We start from the raw sequence: 12830 nt of genomic DNA, 5'->3' as shown, positions 1-12830 counted from the left end.
CAAATCAATATTTTGTTGAATACATACTTTTTGTTAATTACTTTTTTTTTCTTAACATTCATAGGATTGCAAGGATATTACAAAATATATATTATTAAGCTTATTTTGATCCCTAGAGCTAGATTCAAAGATGATTAAGTAGAAGAACAGTAAAGTAAACCATTGTCAGGTTAAATGACATCTCAAGGCAAAGCTGGCTTCAGCAGAATGTGGTCTTTTGTTTTATTTGTTACTATAGCCTTTTTGTATGTTACGCATTATACTTTCTTCAAGAATCTCCACAAGGCTAAAAACTAAAAAAAAAAAAAAAAAAAAAAAACCTCTGAAAACCTTTCTGTGATGTCTGTATTTTGTTGAAGGTACACTGGTAAGTCTTGTATTTATGAATTAGCACTTGTAATGACTGTAGCTTCCATCATTGTTTATTTTAAAAATCTAAATGTGCTTGAGTGTCAATTTTGTACATTTCCTTCGCTTTATGGATTGTATAATACAGAACATCCATAGCAAATGGAATTACCGCTAAATCTAACATACAGACATACTGTGATAAAGAGTAATCATTAGTCACCATAATGGAATAGAAGGCTCCTGGTAACCTTGGGCTGGCCTGCACAGTTTAAAATGTTTTAGTACAATTTGTTAAGATGGATATTTACAGTGTAACCATTAGTGATAGAAGCGAGGGTATTAGGGAAATCCATTTCAGAAGAAATTTGGTCTGAAGCCATTAGTCACAATTACACAATATTTTAGTTTATCAAACACATCAAATACAGCAAATTAAATCATTTCTCAATGCATACAGTCCTTCCTGCTCTGTTCTCATTGACACTGGGACTGTTGTAAACTGTGATGCCTTTTACTCATTTATCACAAGCAGGCTATTATACAAATATTCAATAACATTGAAAATAGAATGTGTAAACCAACTGGATGAAAGGGGGGGGGCAGTAAATCAGCTATTGCTTAAAGATGGGTACATTAAATATGTTTCACATTTACAATCATAACTGTTCTATCACAAATACCTTATCTTACTGCCTATTGAAAATAGATCCAAATTAATAAGGGAGCTTACTATGTAGAATGCAGGTACTAGTTTTAAATGGAGAAATTGTTTTAATGGAATGTATGTAAGTTATAGCATTTTTTATAATACTGTATTTATCCACATTCATATTTTCTATACTATTCAGCTACTGTACTGTAGGTGTAAAACACAACAAAAAAATATTTGGTTTACCAATGGTTTGCTTATTAATGGTCTGTTTAGGAAAATGGTTATAGACCATATATACTGTACTGTTTAACCACATTTAAAATAAATCAGTCACAATAGACACTCCATATATAGAGTATTAGCTTACTGTATAAAAGCTCATTGTTTTATTCCTAGCTGTAATTGCAGAGACCATACCTTCATTTTAACTTAATTAAAGAAAGTGCTGGTGGAATCAGTTTGTGTTAGTCAAACTTAATAATAGAAAGTCAGTACAGTGAAAAAGAAAATGGACTATTCATGGTCTGTGTACAATAAAGATGCAGGTACTTTATGGAAAAGCCTTGCATACTTTACACCTTGCATACAGTTTTTCAGCTTGATCAACACCTGTGTACTTATGTCAGTTACAGTGTGTCCTGTTTGCCTGTCCAAAGACAGCACAGTGTATTGTTATACTGAAATGTCTGATTGTTTTGTTATTTAGGCAAGTTCACCAGGATCTGAAAACCATGTACAGTAGTTATTTTGTTAAGTCATCCTTTCTGAGTGCTTGTGTGCTTTTTTTTTTTTATATGCGGAAGCAAAATAGCCAGTAAAGAAACAAGAGCTACAAAATACAGTACATGACACTCTGTAAAATAAACACATGCTCTGTATCAAATGAATGCATGTCACTTCTGTAAGTAATAATCTGTCATGCTATCCATCTGTGTCGAGGCATAAACAGTTTATTTTGTGTTTAGAATAACTTCCTGGAGGTAGTTAATGTGACATACAGTTTGTCAGAAATGAGGGAAACCAGATCCAGACTTGAGATTGTTTTTTCCGATAACCAAAATTGCTGCATTAAAGAAATCGCAAACTGTAAGAAGGGTATATTGTTCTGTTTTAGTTGAATGGAGTTCAAAACAGTCACATACTGTATGGTAGTGTGTGGTTGGTTACAATGCAATTATTTTTCTTGAAACAAATTACAGGAACGGTGATATTAATATCTGCTTTTTAACCAGGAGATTTAACCATTGAGACCGAGATCTCGTTTACAAGGGGGTCCTGAAAATAATAAAATGGCAATTGCAAAGTACAACCAACACAATACAAACGCGTGGTTCAAACTTAATCAGCAGGATACAGAGTTCAAAGAACAGAATAAATAAGACATTATATATATATTAATGTGGACTAAAGGAGAAACATCAGGTTCTAAGCAATTCCCAAATACAGTCGTTAAAGCCAGAGAGAAATATTATTAAATTCCATCTTCATATTATGATGGAAACAGTTCCACATCTTCGGGAGTTGATATGCAAACCATAATGATTCCATATGTGTTTGAACCCTTGGAACAGCCAAATTAACAGAATTCTGAGAGCACAAACTATGGCTAATACTAGTCCTTTCTACCAGAGCACTCTAATAGGGAGGCACCAAGGCCTTTACACAAAGCAATACCAACAAAAACGCCTACAGTTCATAAGTGAGAGCCAGCCTATTTGTATGTACATGTGACAAATCTTCCACCTGAAATATACAGTACATCTAATTTATGTAGAAACTGCTTCAAAACAGCCAGTGTCCTTATTCTTCAGTCTCTTTTCTGCTGCCGAAAAAAAACCTGTTGGTCATGTGATGCAATTACCATCTGGCGGTAGTGTGGGCCATAGTGCACTGGGTAATGTAGTTTAGAAATCCCAGTTTGATGCACATGAAATACAAAATAAACTAAAAAACAACAATACAGCTCAGTCCATAAACAGTGCAGTACTCACCTGCTAGTAGCAAACTGCCACAAAACAGCCAGTGTACTTATTCTTCAGTCCTTTTTCTTCTGCAGTGTTTTACTTTGATTTATACAAAACAGTTCTTCATATGAAGCTAAAAATAGATCCTCATATTTAATAATGTTCTATTTCTATAAAATATTGCTTTCATAATGTGTGGTTTCTTCAAAACCAGGAATTTTAGACCTTCAAAGTTAGACAGTCATTTCCAGTGTGCCAAGTGATGCTTGGAGCACATGCAAAAAACGTGATTTAAAAAAAAATGTTTACTGCATTCTAAGTATGATTTTAAATAATTGTATTTGTGCTTCATAGCGGTACTGATGTTTCAAGTTACTGTTGCTTACTTTACTTATAACTACCTGTTGGTCAACATCTAGCTCAGCCATTCGATTCCGTTTGTTAGACTAAATTGTGATGACTTGGTCATGCAGCTGTGACTGTTTGTGACTGGCATTTTTAAGAGTATGTTATGAAAGCAAGAATATAGTAGCCTGTTATACTAGCCAGCTGTGCTGCAACACTGGTTGTGTGGGTGTTATCCTAGTTAGTTTTCCCAAGCATTTTCATTTTATATACGTGTATATGGTTTTACTGAACTTGCTAAAGCAGGGGTTTCCAATACTGGTCCTGGAGAGCTTCTGTGGCTGCTCGTTTTTGCTTCAACCAATCTCTCAGTTACTTAATTGAACCAATTATTGGCTTAATTAGTCAAGATTAACAGGTGTTCCAGATCTATAGCCACTGATGATATAAAGACACCTATAAAACCTGCTGGATAGGGGCTCTCCAGGACCAGGGTTGGAGACCCCTGTGCTAAAGGGTTTTTAGCAGGAAAACAAAGATCTGCATGTATATTGATTTAAATATTGTGCTGTCCTGTACAATGGTGTACTGAACTGGCAAAATGGCGTGTATCAAGATGTGTTTATTAATAATAATACTAATACCACTATGACTACGACTACTAAGTACTACTGCGACTAATAATAATAATCTCATGCATGCAATTTAATTTTCAAAACTTACACATTTTACGAGAGTAAGCAAAATGGTCACTTCTGTTGAGTATGGAGTTAGTGATTTTTTTGTTTGTTGTAAATTGTCACTTTCAATATATTAAAAATAAACGACTTGTGTACCAAATCCATCTGATGCATGAATAAACAAGTAGAGCATTTTGTTTCACCCAATCTGCAGGCTGATAATGCAGTTATGGTGATGAAGAGGATAGCAAATATCAGAATGGTGTGTATGTGAACTTGGAAGATTAGCAGAACTTGTAATTACAGTATATTTTCAACGTAACTGAGTCACTCCATACATAAAAGCACAGCACAATCAATTTATGAAAAGTTATATTTATACATTAAGGAAATTGCAATAAGCCATTATAGCGCAGTATGCCTGACTCCTAATCAACTGAATTACGTTTCACATGTAAAAACCGAGATTTAGTGTTTTTTTTGTTTTGTTTTGTTTGTTTCAGCTGAATAAACTTGCTGTATGTGGTGTCTGTTTGTGTTTAGAAATACTAAATGACAAAACGTGTTGACAAAATGTATTTTTCAATGGCGGCGTTCACATGCACAAGTCATGACAGTTTTCCTCACAACGTGTTTGCTGTACTTTTCAGGAAATGCGTTGCTATGCAGTTCTGATTTAGGAAAAAAAAATCGGCCGTACCAATGCAGATTACTCAATTCATAGTCATTTAGGGGAGGGGATATTTAAATGTCCGTGCCTGCTTACTAAGTAGGAAGAGAACGACACTGAATATAAAAACGTATGACAGAAATGCTGCCCATTTGTTTTTCCGTCATACGTATTTATTTCTGTCATGCTTTTTTGTATTTGCCACCCTTTTAAGGTGCTGCCCATTTTTAGATTCACCTGCACTTTAAGGTGACAATCAGTACGTTTACATGACAAAGGGTTTTCGGAAAACTGAATCAGAAAACTGTTTTCTTAAAACGTCACTTTTCTGTGTTTACATGATTAACAATAGAAAATCTAATTAGAATTCAACTGTATACATAGATTTAAGTATTCGGAAAACACAGGATATTTTCGCATGCAAAGTAGCCTAAGTACGATTTGAATAGACCGGACAATATCAGAGACCAATCCAATACTCAATTGCTTTATCAAAGTGTCAGGTCTTAAATGTCAGATTACTATCCTATGCCTCTATTCAGATTCCCCACAATGTGCAATCAGCCTTTACAACAGCTCATCCTGTTCTATATTACCAGTTTCTTTTGCAGACATTATTTTAAATTATCACGTCATTTTAAAGCTGGAAAACATTTGCTGCTTCAGTATGGGCTATCAACAAATACATAAGGACTTTAACAAATGTATTTCTTTATCCCTAACTAAGGAATGAAGGTCAGCGTTTGCACATGTGCAGTACACTATCGGAATAAGTTTTCCGAAAAGTGTGTTTACATGAGATACATTTTGTTAGTTGTCGGAATTTAATCGTAAATTTATAGGTACTGTTTTCCAAAAACTGACTTTTGGAATATTCCGATACATTTTCCGAAAACTATGTTTACATGACTTTTGATATCGGAATTAGTTTTCCAAAAACTTAGTTTTCCGAAAAATATCAAAATTCTTATGCTCATGTAAACACACTGACTGACTTGCACTTTTGTGCCACCATAGAATTCACACGTTGTTGCTCACATTCTGAATTACGCCTCGCATTAGCAACTTGTTTGTCTGGTTACCTTTTCAACACACACACACACACACACACAATTATATAAAATATAACTTCTACAAGTTTTACTACTTAGAATTTATATTTGTGTGTGTGTGTTTGTGGAACATCTAAAAATTACATTTCATTAACACTGGAACTGCCTCGAGCCACAAGCACGGTTCCTGCTCCGGTTTACATGGGTTTTTACAGCTATTTTTATTGTGAGAAAGGGATTGACCCTGCCCTTAAAGTCACGCTGACCGAAAGACGTTCTTTTGCTGTTTCGTGATGTATTCGTGTGACAACATCACACAGTCATGACTGTAGAGTCGATTTTCAAGTGCATGTAAACCAAGCCAATGTTTTTGTGAAAATATGTAAAAAAAGTATTTGTTGAGTAATACATTTTGTCGATTTTGTTGATTTATTTTATTTGGAATGCTCCAAATAAATATTTTGTTTGGTGAGTCCTACGTATAACCTGTCTGACCAAAATTCATCCCCCATAAAAGTGAGCACCTCCATAAACAAACTCTTAAAAGAATCTGAAGCAGTTAGTGCTTTCTGTAAACTGGACTCCTCTGTCCTGTCACTGTACTGACAGTATCGCTGCCCAGCATCAAGCACAATGTTAAAAACAACTTGGGGAGGGTAATGATTTGTTTGGTCATATCAATCAGAAGTGGTGGAACAGAGAAGGTCATAGTATCTTTAAGGTTGTTCTTTAACTGCAGTTATGGCTTTCTTAATGGTATTTCATCTTGCAACAGATGAATAAGTATACAGATGAAATTATCTGTCCAAAAAATATTAAATACAAGTATCTTTCTGGAGACAAATTGGGGCTGTTTATTACTGTACAGTATATAGTGACTGCCAGAACTAATTTACTGTAACATGTGGTATACATATTCAGTGTGGGTGGATGTTAACCAATGCCCTGGAGACAAAAGGCTAAAGATCAAGTCAATGTATAATTCCACTGCCACATTCAAGAATTTAGAAACAAGTTCTAATGTTTTATTTCCATTGGCCATGTCATTGTGTATATTACTGTACTCAACTGTTCCATGGTACACCATGTATCTTAGAATGGTGTTAATGTTTCATAAGTTTCTCTGACAAATGATTTACTACCTGGACCAAGTGTTCAGGATCTAAAGGATTTGTGAAGTTTACTTATAGTAGCCAACAGAGTTCCTCTGTACTTAATTATTGTAATTAATAGGGTATTTCAGTGTAGATTTTTTTTATATATATATAAATAACAATGGAAGTACTTTTAAAAAACAGCATTATACAATTTATTGTTTTTAAGATGAGGGTTGTTCAAAAGATAAACAAACATTATTTGGTGTATTTTTGGATATACATAATGTCTTATCAAATGTAAATATATAAAGGTAAGTGTTCATTGTATGTATGTGTTTTAGAAAGTATATGTGAACATAGTGTTCCACAAAATATTAACAAGAGAAAGTGTACCATACCTTCTGTTCAACCAATAAAAAATAAGGTGCCGGTGTTTTTAGAATATAAAAGATTTAATACAGCCCTTTTTGTCAATTTGTCAAAATAATAATCACAGCAATAACAATAGGCTTCCCCAGCCTTTGGCTTGGAAGCCTAATAAAAAAAAAACTCTCATGAACATGTGCCACTCTGTGAATAGAATGTTAGAAATTGGAAAAAAAAAAAAAATGTACACAAATATTTCACGGGGCGTGAGCTGGGGTGAAGGAAAAGCAGAAGCAGCAGTTAGTAGGATAGAAAGGTGGTCGCTGACTGAGGGCGGCGATGCCGACACATCCCAGGGGCTGAGGCCCAGCATACCGAAAACATATACAAGGGTTATGAGAGCCGCCCCTCGAGAGGATGTTGGTCCCGGATGACCGGGACACGAAAGGAGATGAGAGAGAGGGGTACCCAGCATCTGAGACTTCTGTAAGAGGCACTCGTTAAACCCCTGATTGATCGAGACGTCACGCTGCCTGGGACCTGAAATAAGGACAAAGCATAGAGGTTAGTATGGGACTTGAGCACGAGGGCCACGTCCCAAAAGAAAGACAGAATTGAACAGAGACTCGAGTGAGGCAATATAAGCGCAGGAGCTGTGACAGGACAGGGTATGGCCGGGGGTCCGCTCTGACTCATATGGTGAGAACCCCCCTGAAGGTAAGGGAGGCGGATGCCTAACCCGGAGGTCTGGGAAGTGAGACTCACTTGCCCCCCAAAGGATGGACCCCCCGGCACCTCACGAAAACTCCCACACCGTGAGACAAACAAAAGACTGCACATGCCAACGCATAACATAAACAAAAGATCAGAAGGACAAACAGAGGGAGATTAGTAATTTGTTAGTAGGATGTGACTATGTGTATACCTGCCGCTCAGTGGAGAGGAAAAAAACCCTTGAGGCGGATTAGGGGAAAACCTCTGGTGGCCCCGGCGAACAGGTAGCCCCCACTCCGGGCATGCTAGTGATTTTAAAATGGGCTGCAACTATATCGGAGGGAGATGAATGAACATAATAATCTACTGCGGAAGAGGACCAGCGGCCCATGTTCTTGGTCAGACTGTGGTTGATGCTGGCTCTTGCAGCAGAGGTAGCTGCACCTATACGAAATGAATGGGGAGAATACAGCTGAGGAGGGAGGCCTGCTCTAGAAAGGAGGGTGGAGAGGGGGGCTGAGAACCAGTCCACTGTATAAGAGGGCCATCTCCCTACTTCATGATCTGGCTGTAATTGATGTTGGCCCTCGCAGCAGAGGGGGCTGTGCCTACAGAATGATTGGGGGGGGGGGGGGGGGGGTGGAATCCAGTGATGAGTGATCCTGGAAGTGAGAGAAATCAATGAGGGGGGTAGATTAGAAGAGGGAGGCTTGCTCTGGAGTGTAGAAATGTGGGTTGAGACCAGCGATGAGTGATGATAGGAGTGAGGGGAATCCATGAACTGAAGGTCCTGGGTGGGGGGGGGGGTTCTTGCTGGGGAGATACCTTGACGTTGAAAATAAGGGGCAGATAGGGGAATCTGCTTGACAGCTGAATTAATTGACCGCGCTGAAATGGATTCATCTGGAGGTACACAACTGCATGATGGAGTAAATTAGAACTGTGGATTCTGAGCTCCTAGGGAGACCAAAGAGGGCTCAGATGCAGATGATCTCTATAGGTAGATCCTTGTATGGGGATAAGTGGCGTTTCCGAAGAGTAGAATGAGCAAACTGAGAATGTTCATTGATGCGGACAGCGGGTAGGTGAGGCAGAAAGGAAGGCTCTTAAGAATCAGCTGTTGGGCAGATGGTCTCCATGAGGAGATCTTCGTAAGGGGACAAGCAAACTTTCTGAAGAGTAGAGATGAGTGAATGGAGAATGTCTGTTGCTATGGGCAGGCGGGAAGGTGCAGCGGGGGGAACTTTTGAAGATTTCGCGAAGAGTCAGACGAACTACTGGTATGGAGAGAATGGTGGGAAGAAAGAAAATCCCTAGCGTGGATGATAAAAGACATGATCTGGTTTGATTGAAGGAATAGGATGAATCGAACGTGTGTAAATCGACTGCTGGGGAAGCTCAGCACGCTTTGTGCTCCATTTTCTGGAATGGAGGGCAGAGATGAGATGCTGACTATCCTATGTGTCAGTTAATACGGGATCGATCTGCGGTCTGCTACTATCATGTCTGCTTGAAATGGAAAAGGTGAACTCACATTGAGAGACTGGGTTTCACAATTCCAGTTATTCTCCTAGTAGTGGAACTCCTTAACTCATAAACAAGACAGATTTCCAGTCTCACACCGCGTCTCTCACCATGTATTAATGCTGTAATATTTGAGAGGATGTGTGAGAGGATATGACTAGATTGCTGAGAAAGACAAGCACCTCATATTTTTTGATTAGATGGGGATTAGCATTAGCCTTGACTGCGGAATGCTTCCACGATCTGCGTATTGGAGGAAAGCGGAAGTGTTAGAAGATCTGGAGTAGTGCAGGTACAGATTTAGACTGTGAACTAAAGCAACTTGCATGCTATAATAGAGAGTAGATCTGAAGAGGGAGCAGAGAACTGCTGCAGTGAGGAGCAATTAACAGTAGAGGACGGGATCTGCTGAACGGTGCAGAGATCTGAGGAAGTAAACAAGGAAGTGCTGTCAATAATGAGCGGTGGTCTGCGAGAGAGAGAGAGAGAGAGAGAGAGAGAGAGAGAGAGAGAGAGAGATCTGCTGAAGCAGTGATCTCTTATTGTGAATGGTGGACTGCCATTGGTAGAGCGTGGTGGTCTGCTGCAGAACGCAGAGATCTGCTGAAGCAGGGATCTGTAATAGTGAATGGTGGATTGCCATCGGTAGTGTGATGATCTGCTGTAGAGCGCAGAGATCTGCTGAGTGCGGTGGATATTGGACTTTGAGTTATAGTGATTTAGATGAAGCCAGAGATGAAGAATGCATAGAGCTGAGGCCGCTGTAGAACCTAAGAGGATGAAGAATCCGTTGCTCTGAGGCTGTTGAAAAATCTATTGATTTGTCGGGAGTAGTCCGCCTCAAAGGGGCGGGGGGGGGGGGTAAGAGTTGAAATTGAAGAATGTCATTTGATATAGATAGACAGAGGATGAGGCAGGAGGGGAACTCCCGAGAATCCATCCGAGTGAGAACTGCGGGAATAGATAGAAAAGCTGTAGTGTCCGAGCTTCGCAGCGATACCAAACTGGTTTAATGTATAGAGAGAGAACTTGTGGTATTATACTGCCATCCAGAGGTTATGATTGGAATTACATCATTGACTTGAGTGAAGCAGGGTAGAATCTATGAAGTTATTACGATTAAATCGTTATTTATGTAGAACAACATTTGCTTAATCCTTTAGATTTGAATAATAAATATTCTAGACATGTTTAGAACAGTTAGTCATGAATATAAATAAGTTAACACAGTATTTAAATGTCATGGTTCGGCGCATTGAATTCATCTCCCCCAGTTGTGAAAGCGCAGCAACAGGAAGCCGGAAGATTGCAGTGCTGAGGCACAGAGCACTCAGAGCCTGATGAAGCTGCCTGGTCACCATGACGACTTACAACTCCCCGCAGTCACTCAATGAGGGCGTTGCCGTGGTAACCATGGTCTGTGAGGCGCCGGTGGAAAAGTTACAATACAATAGTGTCCTTGGAGAATGTTGTGACCAGTCGAGTCACAAGCCGCCACTGGTTAAAAATGGAGTTTAGAATGGGCTGGATACGTCTTTAAAAGGATGAACGTAGCTGATGGAGGTCCAGGGCAGGATCTTCTGATGGAACGGTAATTGTGCTGGCTCTGTGGGAGCGGGGGGAGGGGCGTCTGACTGCAGGCGAGGAGTAAAGAGAGATTCCGCCGACAAAACTTCGTAGTTGAATTAAATAGAGCTAAGGTAAGGCAATCGCAGACAACGGGAATGTCGATGTCTTGTCGAAGGAGCTTGAAAGTTTAACGGAGGACCAGACTTTCTGATAAGGTTGCAAATGAGTTGAGTAATGAAGCTGCGCTTTGGACGACTATGATGCTGAGGTGGAGACCGGATGGAACAGGAAAGAGTAACGTTGGAGCTCTTGGAGCCGAAAAGAGAAGCTGAATGAAAAGAAAGATCACCTGAGCAGGTAGGAAAATGATTGATAATATCTTGGCAGCGATGTGCAGAGAAACGACCTGCGTGAGCGAGGCAACAAAGTTTAGATATTAGCGATGAAGCACGAAACGACGGCGTCTGAGCGTTTGCTACAAAAAACGAAACACGCGACAGAAAGGGTGCAGGTGATCAGGGCTTAAATAGAAAAAGATACTAATTAACACTAATTGACAGAATTAGAAAATTAGAAGATTAGAACCCCCGCTCCACGCCCCCTGAACCACACAAGCTAACATATATTGTGTTAATATATTTTAAAATCTGTAGTATACATATCTTAACAGAAACCAGAAACCAGTCAGTTCACCTGTTTTCTTTAGCTCAGTTAGATATGCAGGTAGAGATGTACCATCTTCATCCAATCTAACTTACTATTTAAGCAGTGGGGAAGTAAAGGTGTGGATTTGGCTTCAAATAAACAGACTGAAGCTGAATGTTAATGATGACCCTAATATGTAAACTGCCAAAATGTACTTAATTGTACATGTTTTTGGGGCAGCAGTGTAGTGGTTAGGGTAGTGGTTAGAGTAGTGGTTAGGGCTCTGGACTCTTGACCGGAGGGTCGTGGGTTCAATCCCAAGTGGGGGACACTGCTGCTGTACCCTTGAGCAAGGTACTTTACCTAAATTGCTCCAGTAAAAACCCAACTGTATAAATGGGTAATTGTATGTAAAAATAATGTGATATCTTGTAACAATTGTAAGTTGCCCTGGATAAGGGCGTCTGCCAAGAAATAAATAATAATAATGTTTTTCTAGTTGATTTAGAGCACATGCGAACTGTAAAAGCTGACAAGCACCAACGGTTTTGCCAAGAAAATGGCCTCAGCAGTCATTTCGTCAGGAGATTCTGTTAGTAATATATATATATATATATATATATATATATATATATATATAAAATCTTCTCTTTCTTTTTTTTGTCTATTTAGACACTATAGACACTCAGCTTCCAGAATTAGAATGTTGGTTACACCGCAGTCCCATACAAACTAAACTATCTACACTGGCCTGACCAAAATTTTAAATAACAATCATTGCATTTAAAAAAAAAGTATTTTAGTTGTAGAACCATATTACTCCAAAACATTGTATCACAGTAAAGGAGACAACCTCAGCAACCTTAATATGCACTATTGTACCAGGAAACTCAACCCAGTACAAAATAAAGTTGTTCAAATGGGAAAAAGGTGGTAAAATAATTGTAATATGATAAACATCACTCTTGAAATAGAAAATGTACTGTACCTGCATTTCAAGTATTAATTGAATATGGATGTGTTTCATGTTTAACAAGGTGAAGAATACAATAGTCTTTAAATGCAGTGATAACGATACTCTTTTTAATTACGGTACTGCTTCAGCTATGTTATAAATCCCAACACTTAATATACACACTAAATAGTGATCCATCCACTCAATCAAAAATCTTTTCAAAACTAAAGAAACTTATCTAGTAGC

The sequence above is a fragment of the Acipenser ruthenus genome, chromosome 2 (genome assembly GCF_902713425.1).
Source record: "Acipenser ruthenus chromosome 2, fAciRut3.2 maternal haplotype, whole genome shotgun sequence".
NCBI lineage: Eukaryota > Metazoa > Chordata > Actinopteri > Acipenseriformes > Acipenseridae > Acipenser > Acipenser ruthenus.
This window is presented reverse-complemented; position numbering follows the sequence as displayed.